This window comes from Pongo abelii, chromosome 7 (assembly GCF_028885655.2).
Source record: "Pongo abelii isolate AG06213 chromosome 7, NHGRI_mPonAbe1-v2.0_pri, whole genome shotgun sequence".
Lineage (NCBI taxonomy): Eukaryota > Metazoa > Chordata > Mammalia > Primates > Hominidae > Pongo > Pongo abelii.
In genome coordinates this window covers 159840455-159858580 of record NC_071992.2, presented here as the reverse complement: position 1 = coordinate 159858580, position 18126 = coordinate 159840455, and the positions used below count along the sequence as shown (strand labels likewise).

General features: G+C 50.8%; 1 non-coding gene across 1 annotated transcript; it reads right to left on the bottom strand.

The window, feature by feature from the left end:
- Window positions 1-17732: 17732 nt before the first annotated feature.
- On the bottom strand, window positions 17733-17839 carry LOC112134760 (U6 spliceosomal RNA). The gene has a single exon (XR_002916118.2). It is a non-coding gene; the product is annotated as a U6 spliceosomal RNA (small nuclear RNA).
- Between the last annotated feature and the right edge of the window lie 287 nt (window positions 17840-18126).

Sequence of the window (18126 nt, the reverse complement as noted above, 5' to 3'; positions counted from 1 at the left end):
ACCTATTTTCAGAACCTACTTTCAGAACCAGCTTGCCTCCAGGACCACCTGCTTGGAGAACTGGCCTGCAGCCCCAGGACCGGACGACTTGAGCCTGCGCAGCTCCCTGCGAGGCTCACCCGGCTGTGTGTGTCCTTCCGGGCCTTCCATACTTCCCTAGGTGTCTGGTGACTCCGGAGCCCGCTCAGATTTCGTGTGGGTATCGCCTCAGCTCAGAACACACCCTTTGAGGAGCAGGAAGGCCAGGGCACAGGCGGTAACCGCGGCTCCTGTTCATCAAGTTCCTCTGAAGCCCAGGCCTTGTCCACGTTCACTGCCCCACCACAGGCCCAGCGGAGCCTTGGAGCTGAGCCCTGGGATCATTCTGGTGCCTGTGCTCCCGGCTCCGCAACAAGCACACATGAGCCTGTCATCCCCAGATCTAAATCCTGAAGGCTAAGCTCCGTGGTCTGCCTCAGCCATCTGCAGCAGGCCCCTCCCAGCAACAGCCTTCTCATAAGGCCCCTGCCAGCCACACCAAACCTCCTGGCCAGGGCCTGTCCTCCACTCCTGGCCTTTTGAGACAGGGTCTCACTCTGTTTCCCAGGCCGGAGTGCAGTGGTACGATCACAGCTCACTGCAACCTCCACCTCCTGGGCTCATGTGATCCTCCCACCTCAGCCTCCTGAATAGCTGGGACTACAGGCTTGCACCACCACACCCGGCTAATTTTTGTATATTTTGTAGAGACAAGGTTTCGCCACATTGCCCAGGCTGGTCTCAAACTTCTGGGCTCAAGCAATTCGTCTGCCTCAACCTCCCAAAAGTGCTGGGATTACAGGGATGAGCCACCACACCTGGCTTTTTTTTTTTCTTTCTCCTGGCCTTTTGGGGCCCTTGAAGTGTCTGCTCCCTGGGAGCCCTTCAGCTTGTCGTCCACCTAGTGGGTTCCCACCTGTCCTTCTCACTTCTGCCTGAATCACACAGGCTACATGAGACCTTCACCCGCCCCCTTCGCCAGCAGCTCTGTGGTCCAAGTTTCCTCAAGGGCAGGGGCTCCTGGCCATCTTACCTGTGGGCCTGAGCATGGGCTGATGCTTCCAGAGTTCACACTGGGTGCACTTGCGTGGGGACTTCCATGTGAGTCATCTCCTTGCAGGCTGCCAAGGTCCTGTACAGCAGAGACCCAAACCCTCCTAGCAGTCTTCAGAGTCGGCTATGTGTACAGGAGGCATTACCATATCAGTGACCGTCAGCAAGCATGTGTGACTGAAATTGTATCCAGTTCTTACATATTTGTTTTGCAGGCTTCTTGGTTCAGCAGATAGAGGCCACTGGGAGGTTAAGAGCAGCTCTCAAACTTTGAGGGTCATAAGACTTCCCCTCCCTGCAGGGTGTTGTTTCCTAAAGGAAAATATTCAATTATTATTTTATTTATTTATTTATTGAGATGGAGTCTTGCTCTTGTTGCCCAGGCTGGAGTGTGTGCGTGTGTGCGTGTGTGCGTGTGTGTGCGTGTGTGTGTGTGTGTTGGAGGGGGGTGGTGCTGCCTTTTTCTTTGCATGCTTCTGTATTACTGGATTTGGCACAGCAAGAATGTATCACTGCACTTAAAAAAATTTAGAGTTTCCTTTTTGTTTTTTAAAATTATTTTAGATTTGGAGGTACATGTGTGGGTTTGTTACATGTGTATTGTGCACTTCTGAAGTTTAAAAATTTAGGGGGAAAAATGAAAGGATGGGAGGTGAGAAAGTAGAGGAGAATTTTGGTGTAACAAGCAGGGAAATGGACAGCGGCGGGAGGGGCACGGCAGTGAGCGCAGGGACCTTTTGCAGATGAGTTGATAATTGCTGATGGGGCTGCTTTATGCTTGTTTTTTTCTTTTGTAATTTATTTAAAAAAAAATTGAGACAGAGTTTCGTCCTGTTGCCTAGGCTGGTCTTGAACTTCTGAGCTCCAGTGATCTGCCTGCCTTGGCCTCCCAAAGTGTTGGGATTATAGGTGTGAGCCACTGTGATTGGCCTTTTTTTTTCTTTTTTTTTGAGATAGGGTCACCCTCTGTCGCCCAGGCTGGAGTGCAGTGGTGTGATCACGGCTCACTTCACTGCAGCCTCAACCTCCCAGGCTCAGACAATCCTCCCACCTCAGTCTCCCAAGTAGCAGGGACTGCTTGCATGCACCACCACATCCAGATAATTTTTGTATTTTTTGTACAGATGGGGTCTCACTATGTTGCCCAGGCTTGTCTCAAACTCTGGGCTCAAGCAATTGGCCCACCTTGGCCTCCCAAAGTTCTGGGATTACAGGTGTGAGCCGCTGTGCCTGGCCTGCTTTATGCTTTTATATGGACCAGTACTTTGCAAGTGTGAGCCTGGCAGGCTCTTGCTGCAACCAGGAACATGCAGATTTTCCAGATGGGCAGGAACCTGGGCTCCTTTCTGAGCCTCCACATGTCCTGGGTGAAGACCCCAAGGTCTAGAGAGACTGACTGACTCACCCAAGGCCCAGTGGCTGTGAGCGGGAAGCCAGGACTCCTCACAGCGCCAGCTTCTTCCATGCATGCCAGCCCGTCTGCAGAGCCCGGTCAAGCTCAGGGGAACGCCACCACTGAACCAGAGAGGCAGCCGGGAGGAGGGGGTCTAGATAGAGAAATATGGAAAAAGCAGCTGATTCCAGAAATTTCCTGCTTGGCCTGGATTAGGCCATGCTGGGGACTGGCTGCCCCTTGCCCAGTGGGTGCTGGGGCATTCAGGCTTGGGGTCTTTTAGGTCAGCCCTAAAAGCTGATGATTTGATGCCGATCGCTGGTACTTACTTCAGCTTTCCTTCTGGTTGGAAGCCTTAATTAGTGGAGGTTGGTGACACTGTTTATGCACATCAGTATTTTTTTTAGAATGTGGAGTGGAAGAATTTAACCCAAAGAATTTAACTGGCTGTGTATTTTGGCCACTGTTGCAGCCTATTAAGATCTTGGAGTATGGGTTTGCACCTGTATTTAGAGGTGCACAAACCCACACAAATTCAAGGATAAATAACCGCAAGGCCCGAAGAGAACATGCTGTCCCGCTGCACGCGAGCTGCTCATCTGTGATGAATGGAGTAACAGGTACCACGGGGCGACCAGGAAGCCTTCATCAATGGTGGTAATAGCCACCGATGCATCATCTGTGGAGGCGTCACGAGGGACGGCTGGGGCAGAATCAACAGAACGTGAAAATGAATTGTTTGTAAATACAATCAACAATGTTGTGTTCATGAGAAAGCCATTCATCATTCAGAAACCACCTTTAGTAAAAAATGCACCTGGCTTCCCGGTGAGATGGGGCCATCAATCCCTCCCCAGTCACAGGGTCAGCTCGGGGCTGCCTAAAGCCCCAGAGAACAGACACGCATATTTATTCTTATTTGAAAATAAGAGTCGTTTAAAAAAAAGAGCCACTGAGAACATTAGCTTGCTGGGAGCATGGTAGAAGGAGCCACGTGTGGACAGAGAGAGCTCTTTAAAGCCCTCATCTTCTGGGTGCCCTGCCAGGCCCTGGTGGTGGGGCCTCCGTAAGCAGGGAGCACCAGCCTGCTGTGGGACCTTCCCGGGCTGTGTGTGCTCATGTCCCTCCCGGGTGCTGAGGTGCTGAGTGTGCTTGGGGAGGGAGGGAGATGCCCATGGTTGGCCTGCTGGCTTCTGGAGAACTGCACTTTTCTGGCAAATAAAAGGAAAACGATATGGGGAAGGGGAACACATGATTATCCTCGGAATGTGGCAGAGTGGCCTGCTGTGGGCTTTCTTCTGGTCGCCGGTTTCATTCTTAGGACAGTGCCTTGGTGAGGGTGCCCCAGGCACAGCACATTGGGTGTCTGCAGTGGGCACTTACCAGCACTGATCCCGGCAGCTGGATGCACCTGTGGCGTGTTTTATACAACTGAAGCCACCCATGGCCTTCTGTGGTGCAGCCTAGCGCAGAGCCCACCGCCATAGAGCGGTGAAACTGGAACGTGTGTGAGGGTTGCTGGTGGGCTCCACGGGGCGGTGGGAGGAAGAGGTGTAGAGGACTCAGACACTATTTTGGCCTTGGCAGCTCAGAGATGGCTGGTGTGACCACCATATGGCGACGGTTTGGGAGGAGGAGGTTTCGGCAGGTAGAGCCTTGGGTTTGGGATGCTGGGCTGGAGCTTCTGTCACACAGCTCAGGGAAAGGGTCCTGAAGGCTGCCGAGTCTTCAGCTCAGGGGCCAGGCTGGAGGCCAAGGTCCACACTGTAGACGTCTTTGCTATACAGTTGCTGGGGACAGAGTGCCAGGACAGTTCACGACAGTGGGCCCAAGGAGGAGGGCAACAGAAACAGGGTCAGGTGGCCCCCAGGAGCCCAGGGAGGAACCAGTTCCAAGGGAAGCCAGTGACCAACACATGCGCCATCCTGCGCCATTGACAGCAAGACCAGGCTGCCAAGAGTGGAGGAGGCTGGTGGAGACCGTGTTGGAAGTGGTCTCAGAGGGCTTTGAGAGTGAGACCTTTTCTTTTTGAGACAGGCTGTCTCATTCTGTTGCCCAGGCTGGAGTGCAGTGGTGTGATCACAACTCACTGCAGTCTTGAACTCCTGGGCTCAAACAATCCTCCTGCCTCAGCCTCCCAAGCAGCTGGGATTACAGGTGTGTGCCACCATGCCTGGCTCATTTTTATATTTTTTGTAGAAACAGGGTCTCCCCATGTTTCCCAGGCTGGTCTCGAACTCCTGGGCTCAAGTGATCTGCCAGTCTCGTCAAAGTGTTGAGATTACAGGCATGAGCCACTGCGCCCAGCCAAAGAATGAGAGTGCTTCAATGCGGATTAAAGTGAGCCAGAAGAGCAGAGACGGCCATAGGGAGTGGGCACACCTGAATTCTGAGGACAGGTGCAGTACTGTTTGTGGGGCCAGGGGAGGGCTGATGGGTGGCTGGCATTTAATAGGGGGCCTGAAGGGTTCAACCACAGTAACCGGAGAGAAGATGGAGGGGAGCAGAGGTTTGGTGGGTGGGGGGCACAGGTGGGACAGATGCCGTGTTGGGAGTGTGGGGTGCCTCTGTGGATTGTCCCCAGGTGTCAGTGATACAGGAAGCAAGGCCTCTGCCCAGAGTGGCCAGGGAGGGGAAGCGGGCAGGACGGGCTAAGGACAGGGGCCGGGGCCCAGCCGAGGTACATGGAGGCTCAGAAGACCGAAGGCTGGGCTGGACCAGGACTTAAAGGGAAGAAGAGGGGCAAAGGCCAGCCCGTGGTGGCTCGGATGAGGATTGTGTCTCACTGAAGTATTGTGATGCACACAAGAAAAAAGTTCTTTTTAAAAAATATTTTATTTTATTTTGAGACGGAGTCTTGCGGCCGGGCATCGTGGCTCACACCTGTAATCCCAGCACTTTGGGAGGCTGAGGCGGGCAGAAATCACGAGATCAGGAGATCGAGACCATCCTGGCCAACGTGGTGAAACTCCATCTCTACTGAAATACAAAAAATTAGCTGGGTGTGGTGGTGGGTGCCTGTAATCTCAGCTACTTGGGAGGCTGAGGCAGGGGAATCACTTGAACCCGGGAGGCAGAGATTGCAGTGAGCCGAGATCACGCCACTGCCCTCCAGCCTGGCGACAGAACGAGACTCCGTCTCAAAAACAAACAAACAAACAAAAAAAGAGACAGAGTCTTGCTCTGTCGTCCAGACTGGAGTGCAGTGTTGTGATCTTAGCTCACAGCAACCTCCGTCTCCTGGGCTCAAGAGATTCTCCTGCCTCAGCCTCCTGAGCAGCTGGGATCACAGGCACCCGCCACCACACCTAGCTAATTTTTGTATTTTTAGTAGAGACAGGGTCTCACCATGTTGCCCAGGCTGGTCTCAAACTCCTGGCCTCTAGTGATCCGCCCGCCTCCGTCTCCCAAAGTGCTGGGATTACTGACCACACCCGGACAAGATAAAAGTTCTTAATTCCAAGGACTGTTAATCATTTGTGACCTAATCTAGATTCAGTCTGGATGGAGCCTCTGATGTCATTACTGAATACCTTGTTGTCAGCCATTTTTGGATACAATTTATAGTTTTTGAGCCCTTCCCAGACAGTCAACTGAGGCCAAGGCTTTTTCCCCAAATCTGAGACCACCTAGGCATAGCTACCCTCGAAAATGTACATCATCAGGAAATATGGATCATCTATTTACCAAGCAAAAGAGGGGGCGTTATTCAGTGGACTCAAAGCCTTCTTCTCCCGGAAAACCTGTTTCTATTTTCCACGTGTGACTAATTTTTAATCTCGGTGACTGAGCGGTAATGGTGCTGTCACTGATGCTGACGACAGGCTTTTTAAAAAGCATATGATCTATGTTGCCTTCATAGTATCCTTTTTTGGTTATTGTTGCCGTGGCTTTCTGAGTAAAATGAGCTCAGCGTGTGTGTGGCTCTAGCAACCCCGGCGCCACCGTGGAGGAGATGCCATCTGCATGCAAAGCTTCTGCGGTGCCTGCTCCACAGAAGGCTGCCTCGCTTGGCCATTACTCACCACAACAGGAAAACAGCTATCTGCCTACGTCCATTTGTTAAGAAGGCAGTAACATGGCATCTTTAATAACCTGAAATAAATGCACTAAAACTTATCACAGAATAGCCAAGTTGTAAAGTGAAGGAGTGTTTGTAATAACCTCCTCTGTCTTCCCCAAGTATACGTTTTCCAGGCAGTTCTCCTTACCGTGACAGGGCTTTAGGGCCAGAAGACAGCGCCACTCACAGGACCACCCAAACTAGAAGCCTGGGCACCATCCTCAACTCGCTCATTCTCATTTCCACACCCTACTAATTACCAGACACCTCCCCTCAACCTCTGCAGGCCTGCGGTTTAGGCTCCTGCTGTCTCTGGCCTGAGCAAGCCCTGTTTCCTCCTGACCTGCGAGCAGTGTGCCCACTGGTGCCATCATCTCTCTGCAACATACAGGGGATCATGTGGGGGTGGTGCTCCCCGGTGCCCGCACCATCGTGTCCACATGCGCCGGCCCTTCCCCAGCCCCAACACGCACACACATGCAGTGCGGCTGACGCTCTCAGCACCCTGCCTTTCCCATGCACCCCAACGCCCCCCACCCCCCGCACCTGCAGCTTCCTGCTTGAGGGCTTTTCTCAGTGCTTAGGGGTGCTGGCCTATGCCCCGGGCCTGCTGGAAGTGCAGTTGGCAGAGGTGGGGGCGGCAAGGATGGCCCCTGGAAACCAGAGAAAACCCACTCGGAACTGTGTCCTGTGCTCTCCCAGAGGCCTCTAGGAGGACTAGTCCAGGGGCCCCAGCTCTCACCTGCTCCCCAACACGTGTACTTCCCTACTCCCTTACTTGTGCTTCCTGAGTCCACCTCCCGGATAAAATACCTGCAGGAAGAGCCTGCTTTGGAGGGAGCCGTGCTCCACGCTGGCCACCCGTGGCCACTTGCCGTGCCCTTGTACACAGGGCTCCCTCTCGGCCTGGGGGCCTTCGTCCATTCTGCTACCGTGGCCACATCCGCTCAATTTTCCAGACTCAGCCTCTGGGATCTCACGTCACCCCAGACCCACAGACCCCGACATGGCGCATCCTGCACCCCACGGGTGTGGCCTGGCGGCCCTCCTCCTCCCAAGCACTATGTTCAAGCTGAGTGGAGACTCTCGCTAGCAACGTGCAGGCTGCTAAGCAGATGCGACCCGGTGACAGCTTGCACCTCAGGCCTTGCTCCTTGAGCTCCTTGCTCCGTGAGCTTTTCTCAAAATACGATCCTTTTTATCTTCAGAGTCGCAAAAGCGCTGCAGGGACTGGCGAGGCTCCACCACGTCGCGGAAACCAACAGCACGGCGGCCCAGGAACGCCCCTCCACCCCGGCCGGCCGCCTCCCTCCCACCTCCTGGGTGCCCGTCAGCACCGCGACCCACGGAGCGCGCGAGCCCAGGGGTTCAACCGAGCGCAGCCACCAGACGCTCCGCGTGGCCACCGCGTGGGCCTCTCCTGCGCCCGCACAGCCCGCCCCCTTCCCGGCAGCACCCGCGGCGTCAAGGCAGGCACGTGGCGGCGGCTGCGCATGCGCGGGCTCGGGGCCTTCGCAGCGTGGAGACGCAGACCTCGGGGAAGTGCAGACCTCGGGGAAGCGGGGTCCGGTGGAGCCGTGGTGGAGCGGCTCCGCGTGGGTCCTGGAAGAGCTGCAGAGGAGGTGGGAGTCGGCCTGAGGGCGTGGGGCCGCCAGGAGGGAGGGGGCAGGCGGCGCCCTCAGTGGCCCTCTTGCTGTGGGTGACCCAGGTCGCGCTCTTGGTGACGACCTCCCACATCCCACGCCGCTCCGCGACTCCTCCGTGTACCTCCCTCTCCGCGCACCACGCCACCAACGTGTCTCCTCCTCCTCCTCCACGCGCCCCTCCTCCGTGTCCCCCCTCCATGTGCTTCACCCCTCAGTGTTTCCTCCACCTCCGTGGGCCCTCCTTCGGTGTCCCCCCTGCAGGCCCCCTTGTTCTCTTCCCCCTTCGCTGACCCCTCCCCCTCCACAGCCCCTCCCCTCGGTGTCCCCTCCCCTCGCTGCCCCACCCCTCCTCATCGCTCCCTTGGCTCCTACTTACTGCCTGGGCCTTGCACCTGACCAGCGGTGCCGCTCTGGCTGCCTAGGAGGAGGGTCTGGAAACGGCCGTCGCTGATGGGATCCCGCTCTGTCTTCTGCCCCAGAGTGACGGCTTTGGATGCGCTTTGCCCCAGGGCCTTTCTTCATGGAGCTGGCCTTTTCCCTGCCCTTCTCTTCTCCTGGCGCGGTGACCTGCTTCCCTTCTCCTGGATCACTTTGCTGGCCGCCACCTTGTAACACCTCAGGTTTGCAGCTGTTTTTCTTTTTCTTTTGGTCTGACGCATCTAAAGCCGTAAGTTCCCAGCTAAAACCCACGAACAGGCTATTTTCAGGAGTCTCTATGCAGCATTCAAAGTAGTCTACTTAAGGGCCGGTGCGGGGGCTCACACCTATCATCCCAGCACTTTGGGAGACTGAGGCAGGAGGATCGTTTGAGCTCAGGGTTTGAGACCAGCCTGGGCAACATAGTGAGACCCTGTCTCTAAAAAAAAAAAAAAAGAAAAAAGAAAAAGCTTTACTTAATAGTGATTTGAAAAACATGAACATGATGGCATATTACCCCCAGGAATATGCTCCAGACCGGCTAATGGAAACTTTCTAGTGAGCCGAGTTGCGTAGTAATGGCGTCAGGAATAAGCACTATCCATTGGTGGTTGGAGCCAACAGAGGCTCGTGACCAGTTGCCTCTCCTACCCTCTCAGCTGCTGCTGTGTTTTCGGTGTCGCTCCAGCCACAGGTGCAGCAGTGTCCCTGCTGCCTGGGTCCAGGCTCACCTCTGTGGAACGGTCCTGCCGCTCACCTCAGGGCCCTCGGGACATGTGTGTTTTCTTGCGGGTGGGGACACTCAGTTGCAGATAGGTGACGGGAGAGTCAGGGGCCCAATTTGAAGCAGTTGCCAGTGGATGATAAAGTTGCTCTCAAGAGGTAGCAAATACTTTTGGGAAGCAGTGGCCTTTGCATGTTTATGATGATGGATTTTGTTGCTGGGGGTGCTTCACCTGCTTGCCCAGCTTTTGTAACATTCGTGTCTAACCTCATCACTACACGGGTAGAGAATGGGGTAGGAGGAGCTGTCTGGGCTGTAGGTCGTGTCTGAACCACAGCCCAGGATCAGAACAGGGGAGGAATGGGAGGGGCGTGATGTCCCTGCTTTCCTGGGAAGTTTATGTTTCTTCTTGTCAAAAACATCATTTTGGCACTGGTGTTGCCGTTTCTTTTTTGGAGTTACAGGAGCGTATTTCTTTGATTAAAGGAAGAGAGAGAGTACTGGGCAGATAAGGCTGGAAAATGCAAAGAAGCTCAAAGTGAAGGAGCCAAAGCAGAAAAATCAGAGAAGACAGGGCAAAGACCAGATTCCAACCTTTTATTTACTGCGAATGTTTCATTTGTATTTATTTATGTTATTAATTTTGTTTAGAGACAGAGTCTTGCTGTGTCACCCAGGTGGGAGTGCAGTGGTGATCATAGTTTACTATCCTCAAACCCTTGGGCCCAAGTGATCCTCCGCCTCAGCCTCTCCAGCAGCTGGGACCACAGGCATGTGCTACCATGCCCAGCTAATTTTTTTTTTTTTTTTTTTGAGACGGAGTTTTGCTCCTGTCACCCAGGCTGGAGTGCAATGGTACAATCTTGGCTCACTGCAACCTCTGCCTCCCGGTTTCTAGCGATTCTTCTGTCTCAGCCTCCTGAGTAGCTGGGACTACAGTCGTGCGCCACCACACCCGGCTAATTTTGCATTTTTAGTAGATAACGGGATTTCACCATGTTGGCCAGGCTGGTCTAGAACTCCTGACCTCAGGTGATCCGCCCGCCTCAGCCTCCTAAAGTGCTGGGATTACAGGTATGAGCCGCTGCACTTGGCCTAATGTTTTTGTTTTTATTTTTGTAGAAACAAAGCCTCATTATGTTGCTCTGGCTGATCTTGGACTCCTTGCCCCAAGCAGTCCCTGCCTCAGCCTCCCAAAGTGCTAGGATTACAGACGTGAATCACCACACCTGGCCTTAATGTTTCATTTTCAAACTCACAATCTTCAATGTGTTCAATATGTTGTATTCTTAATTTTTGTTTTTACTCATGAACTTTTTTTTTTTTGAGACAGGGTCTCACTTTATTGCCCAGGCTGGAGTGCAGTGGTGATCATAGCTCACTGCAGCCTCAACCTCTTCGGACCAAGTGATCCTCCCACCTCAGCCTCTTGAGTAGCTGGACTACTGGTGTGTACCATCACGCTGGCTAATTCTTTTTAATTTGTGTAGAGATGGGATCTCCCTATCTCCCTATGTTGCCCAGGCTAGTCTAGAACTCCTAGGCTCAAGAGATCCTCCTGCCTCAGCCTCCCAAAGTGCTGGGATTACAAGTGTAAGCCACTGCGCTCAGCCTCATGAAGCTTTTTTGTTTGTTTGTTTGTTTTTGAGATGGAGTCTCGCTCTGTCGCCCAGGCTGGAGTGCAGTGGCACAATCTCGGCTCACTGCAAGCTCCGCCTCCCGGGTTCACACCATTCTTCTGCCTCAATCTCTTGAGTAGCTAGGACTACAGGTGCCCGCCACCACGCCTGGCTAATTTTTTCTATTTTTTAGTAGAGACGGGGTTTCACTGTGTTAGCCAGGATGGTCTTGATTTCCTGACCTCATGATCCATCCTCCTCAGCCTCCCAAAGTGCTGGGATTACAGGCGTGAGCCACCGCACCCAGCCTTTTTTTTTTTTTTTGAGACAGAGTCTCACTCTGTTGCCCGGGCTGGAGTTCAGTGGCGCGATCTCAGCTCACCACAACTTCTGCCTCCTGGGTTCAATCTATTCTCCTGCCTCAGCCTCCCAAGTAGCTGGGACTACAGGTGCACGCCACCATGACCAGCTAATTTTAGTATTTTTAGTAGAGATGGGGTTTCACTATGTTGGCCAGGCTGGTCTCAAACTCCTGACCTTGTGATCCGCCCGCCTCAGCCTCCCATAGTGCTGGGATTATAGGCGTGAGCCACTGCGCCTGGATGAACCTTTTTTAAATGAATATTTTACAAGTATAAAAAGCTTTTTTGATCATTTACTTAGATAAATTTAAAAATATGTACTTTGTGTTCACACAAGGTGCATTTATGCCAAATTTCAGGAGGGTTGGATCTGCTGCCAGCATGCTGCCTGTGTCGTGTGTGGGGTGTAGAAGGAGCTGGAGTTAGGTGTGGGGACTGCACGCTTGTCCGTCCTGGGAGGGTTGGTTACTGGTTACCTGGAATCTGTTGACAGCTGCTGCCAGGCTTTGGTTGAACTGTAACGGCAGCAGCCGCGGGCCGGGGAGCGAGTGGCCTGGGCCTGGCCGGCCCCGTCCTCCGAGTTGTGTCTGTCTGCCCGCTGGCCACATGCAGGAGGCCGTGGTGGGGTTCATCCTAGTGTTTTCACAGAAGTTCTGTTTATTATGACATGGAAATGTCCTCAGCGTAACCCTGTTCTCTTGTGACTTATAGCAGTGCTTGAGAGAAGAAAATAAATTCTCCACTTCAAAAGAAAATCCAGGGCGGGACAATCCTGCTGTCGGGTAAGGTTTGTTCTCTTTATCCCTTTTCTAAGAGCAAGGTGAAATGGGGCGGTGAGGGAATGGGGGGAGCGAGGGCACGGGGTGAGATCAGCTTTCGTCCTGAGAGCCTGGCCTTTGCAGTGGAATCGGGACCTGCCTCCTGTTCTTTTTCTAGTCTTTGTTTCCGCTGGAGCGGAGTTAGGAATCCACAGGACTGTGGAGCAGGTTCATAACGTGAGCCGCCTCTGACAGGTGCAGAAATCCGGCTCTTGCACATTCGTGTCGGGGCCCAGAGGTAACAAGGGGGTCTGGCATCTCCCTCATGTGCCAGGGGCCCTTTCTGTTTGTTTTTGTTTTAGATAAATGATCTTGTCAGATTGTTACTGTGGTAACAATCAGCGTGACCACATCTTTTTCAAAGATTAGAACCAAAAAAAGGTTGAAAGGCATTAGGCCTACAGTCCTCACTCACCTTTCTGTCCCTTTGCTCTCTTCTCTCTTGCTTTCTTGTGTCAGATAATCATGTCAGATAATCCAGCAGAACAAAGCAAAGTGCCTGATGGAAAAATGGTTAGCTTTTGCTTTTGAGAAATGTGGTACCTCCATGGCTCGATGGCAGGCTGTGTGCATCCATTCACGGCGAGTAGAATCTAAGGTAGGATGAGTCAATCTGAGCTAATTGTGTCGTTTTAAGTAAGGTTTCCATAGATGAACTAAGCACCTGGCCTTGGAACGCAGGAGCTGTTTAATGCGGTGTTTGCTCTGCGTCATGTCAGATTGTGTTTGCTGATTTCCGGTACCTGCCCTCTGGTGAGGAGCTGGGCTGTCCCCGGTTGTGTCTGCCATGTGCCACTTCCGCACTCTCCTGCCATCCCGGCTGTGAGCTGGGAATGTAATTCTAAGTAGGCGGGTGGTGCACAGGCCACACCTCCCAGGTTGCTGAATCTGTTAATGAAGGCAGAAATGGAGACTTTTATGGTGAAATATCCCAAGCGTTAAATGTTGCTGCAACTTCACAAAATTGCGTGGCTGTTTTCTGTACATCACTTTCCTTTTTTTCTTTTCTTTTTGTTCTGTTTTTGTCTTTTTCATTTTTTGTCACTTTTTTTTTCTGTCCGTAAGTGTGGTCTGACCACGCAGCAGCCTCAGACTTGCTCTGGACCTGTTCTGGTTCTGGGAGCTGCCCACTTCTCAGATGACTCTGCTCAGTTAAACTTTGTCAAAATTTAATTTATCTAAAGTTTTTCTTTTTTTTTTGAAATGGAGTTTCACTCTTGCTGCCCAGGCTGGAGTGCAATGGCACTATCTTGGCTCACCGCAACTTCCACCTCCCAGGTTCAAGCGATTCTCCTGCCTCAGCCTCCCTAGTAGCTGGGATTATAGGCATGCACCACCACGCCTGGCTAATTTTGTATTTTTAGTAGAGACAGGGTTTCTTCATGTTGGTCAGGCTGGTCTCGAACTCCCGACCTTAGGTGATCCGCCTGCCTCTGCCTCCCAAAGTGCTGGGATTACAGGCGTGAGCCACTGTGCCCGGCTAACGTTTTTCTTTTAATGTTCCCATTTTCCATTCCCCCAGCCCCTGGCAACCACTAATCTACTTTCTATTTCCATGGATTTGCTTGTTCTGGATATTTCCTGTAAACAGAATCCTGCAGTATTTTTCCTTTTGTGCCTGGCTTCTTTCATGTCAGGTGTTTTCAAGATCCATCCACACTGTGCTGTGTTAACACTTCATTCCTTCACAGCTGAAAACACCCTGCTGCATGTGTATCTGGGATTCGTTGATCCGTTCGTCTGTTGATGTACATTTGGGTTGTTTCTACCATTGGGCTATTGTGAATAATGCGGCTACAAGTATTTCTTTATAAGTATTTGTCTGAATACCTCTTTGCAGTGCTTTTGGGTACATAGCTAGAAGTGGAATTTCTGGCTCCTGTGGTAATTTCGTGTTGAAATTACTGAAGAACCAACAGACTTTTTTTTTTTTTTTTTTTTTTTTGAGATGGAGTCTCTCTTTGTCGCTCAGGCTGGAGTGCAGTGGTGTGATCTCGGCTCCCTGCAACCTCTGCCTCCTGGATTCAAGCGATCCTCCTGCCTCAGCCTCCCGAGTAGCTGGGATTACAGGCACCCGCCACCACGCCTGGCTAATTTTTGTATTTTTAGTAGAGATGGGGTTTCACCATGTTGGCCAGGCTGGTCTCGAACTCCTGACCTCAAGTCATCCCAAAGTGTTGGGACAGGCGTGAGCCACCCTGTCCGGCCCCAACAAACTTTTTTAAAGCAGCATTACCATTTTACATTCCCACCAGCATTGTACAAGGAGTCCAGTTTTTTTTACACATTCTTGCCAACACTTATTTTCTGTCTTTTTCATTATGGCCATTCTGGTTGGTGTAAAGTGGTAACTCAGTGTAACTCACTGTAGATTTGATTTGCATTTACCTAGTGATTAGTGATACTAAGCATCTTTTCATGTGTTTATTGGCCATTTGTATCTCATCTTTGAAGAAATGTTTATTTACATTCTTTACCTTTTTTTTTTTTTAAAGAGACAGGGTCTCACTTTGTTGCCCAGGCTGGAGTGCAGTGACCCCATCATAGCTCACTGCAACCTTAAACTCCTGGGCTCAAGCCACCCTCCCGCTTCAGCCTCCTGAGTAGCTGGGAATATAGGTGTGTGTCACCATGCCCAGCTAATTTTTTAAATTTTTGGTAGAGATGGGGTCTCCCCATCTTGCCCAGGCTGGTCTCAAACTTGTGGGCTCAAGTGATCCTCCCACTTTGGCTTCTCAAAGTGCTGGGATTACAGGTGTGAGCCACCCCACCTGGCCCTTTACCTGGTTTTAATTGGATTATTTGTTTTTTATTGTTGAGTTGTAAGAGTTTTTTGTATATTCCGGATACTAGACCCCCATCTGTGGATTGTCTTTTTGCTTTCTTGATGGTGTCTTTTGAAGCACAAAAGTGTTTAGTTGATTTCTTTTACCTGAGTTCAATTTATGTGTTTTATCTTTGATTGTTTGTGCTTTGCGTGTGTATGTTTTTAAAAACCATTATCTGCCTATGATCCCAGCACTTTGGGAGGCTGAGGCAGGAGGATCACTTGAGGCCAGGAGATTGAGACCAGGCTTGGCATTGAAGTGAGACTGTGACTCGACGAAAAATTTAAAAATCAGCTGGGCATTGTGGTGAGCACATGTAGTCCCAGCTATGGTAAGCTGAGGTGGAAGGATTGCTGGAGCCTGGGAGTTCAAGGCTGCAGTGAACTATGATTGTGCCACTTTACTGCAGCCTGTGTGACAGAGTGAGACCCAGCCTAAACAAACCAACCAACCCAAAAACCATGATCTAATTCAGGGTCATAAAGATTTATACCTATGTTTTTTTCTAAGAGTTTTATAGCTTTGGCTCTTACATTTAGGCCTTTGATCCACTTTGAGTTAATGTTTGCATTTGATGTGAGGAAGAGGTCTAACTTCATTCTATGCGTGTGGATAGTCAGCACCCCTTGTTGAAAAGACTGTTCTTTCCCCATTGAATGGTCTGACATCCTTGTTGAAATCAGTTGCCCATAGGTGTGTGGGTTTATTTCCGGACTCTGAGTGGACCCACCGGTCTCTGTCCTTCTGACAGTGCCCCACTGTCTTCATCACTGTAGCCCTAAAGTTTCGAAATCAGGAAGTATTAATCCTCTAATTTGGTCTTCTTTTTAAAAGATTGTTTGACCCTGGGTCAAACAATCTGGGTCCTTTGTGTTTCCCTCTGAATTTTAGGATCAGGTTGTCAATTTCTGCAAAAACACTAGCTGGAATTTTCATGGGGATTGCATTGAGTTTTTCAATCCGTTTGGAGAGTATTGTTGTCTTTTATTTATTTTGAGACAGAGTTTCACTCTTGTTGCCCAGGCTAGAGTGCAACGGCACAATCTCAGCTCACCACAACCTCCACCTCCCGGGTTCAAGCGATTCTCCTGCCTCAGCCTCCTGAGTAGCTGGGATTACAGCATGTGCCACCACACTCAGCTAATTTTGTATTTTTAGTAGAGAGGGGGTTTCTCCATGTTGGTCAGGCTGGTCTCGAACTCCCGACCTCAGGTGATCCACCCGCCTCGGCCTCCCAAAGTGCTGGGATTACAGGCATAAGCCACTCCACCTGGCCGAGTATTGCTGTCTTAACCATATGAAGTCATGTAGTCCATGAACACAGGATAGCTGTTCATTTATTTAGGGTGTCTTTAATTTCTTCTGGCAATGTTTTACAGTTTTCAGAGTATAAGCTTTATATCTCTTGTTAAATTTATTGCTCAGTATTTTCTTTTGTTGATGCTATTGTAAATGGAATTGTTTTACTTTCCTTTTCTTTCTTTTTTTTTTTTTTTTTTGACTGGGTCTCACTCTGTCCCCCAGACTGGAGTGCAGTGGCATGATCTTGGCTCACCACAAGCTCTTCCTTCCAGGCTCAAGTGATTCTCCTGCCTTTGCCTCAGCCTCCCGAGTAGCTGGGATTACAGGCACGCGCCACTACTGCCAGGCTAATTTTTGTATTTTTAGTAGAGACGGGGTTTCGCCGTGTTGGCTGGGCTGGTCTCGAACTCCTGACCTCAGGTGATCCACCCACGTTGGCCTCCCAAAGTGCTGGGATTACAGGCCTGAGCCACCGCGCCCAGCCAAGAAAAAGTTTTTATGACACTTGTTAAAGATGGTAAGGCAGACTTTTCCAGGAGAGGACTCTGTAATGGGGTTTTGCAGTAGGGGAGAGAGATTGAGCTCAACTCCAAATACAACAAAGACATGGGGATGTACAGCCAAGAAGCAGAGTTGGAAAGTTACCATGAGGAGACATCCAGGGTAGGGGTTCTTGCTGAAGGCAGGCCAGAGTGATGAGCTGTAGAGGCTGAGGGAGGAGGAATTTAACCCGATGCTGAAGGAGATCAGATACCAAGGTGGGCGTTTTCACTGAAGCAACCAGCAGGAGTCTTGCTGAAACTGGACTAAGTAGGTCAAGGACTAAGCCAAGGTCAGGGCCTGGTTGAAGAGGAGGACCCAGGAGCCAGACTCAAGTGTGGTCGAGGACAGTCTCTGTCAGTGGGGAGTGCTTATAATTCTACTGCATATGCTTGAAATTTTCCAAAATAGTAAGTTTTCTAAAAATTTAAATTGAAGTAAATTACATTAAAAATAAAAAGAGAACCAAAAAGTCTATTCAAATGCATTGGACTTTGTTTCAATTCTGATTTACAGAAAGATTTTTTAAATGATGAGACAATTAGGGAATTTGAGCACTCCGTGGATATTCGATAATAAGGAATTTGTTTTTTAAAGTGTGATAGTGTGCCGGGTGCGGTGGCTCACGCCTATAATCCCAGCACTTTGGGAGGCCTAGGCAGGTGGATCATGAGGTCAGGAGTTCAAGACCAGCCTGGCCAACATGGCGAAACCCCGTCTCTACTAAAAATACAAAAATTAGCCAGGCATGGTGGCAGGCACCTGTAATCCCAGCTACTCGGGAGGCTGAGGCAGGAGAATCGCTTGAACCCAGGAGACGGAGGTTGCAGTGAGCCGAGACCGTGCCACTGAACTCCAACCTGTGTGACAGAACGAGACTCAGTCTTAAAATAATAAAATAAAAAAGAAAAGAAAGAGTGGTGGTGTTTAGTGGTTGTGTTCTTTAATTGTTTTTGTGGAGAGCGCGATGAATTTGCCTGTCATCCTTGCACAGCGGCCATGCGAATCTTCTCTGTATTGTTCCACTTTTAGTGCATGTGCTGCCGAAGTGGGCACGTGGTTGTGGTCTTTAAAAGAAGAGTTCGTATCTTTGGACATCATTGGAAATGTTTGTGGGTGAAACGATGTGCTGTCTTGGAGCTGCTTCAGAATAACCTAGTGGGGAGAGAAGAGGGTGGGCACTCAATGGAAAGAGATGAGATGTGAGCTGATAAGTTTTGAATTGGTGTAATGGGGTTTTGGGAGTGTATTAATACTTGTCAGATTCAAATGAAAATACACAGATGAGGCCCAGCACGGTGGCTCACACCTGTAATCCCAGCACTTTAGGAGGCTGAGGTGGG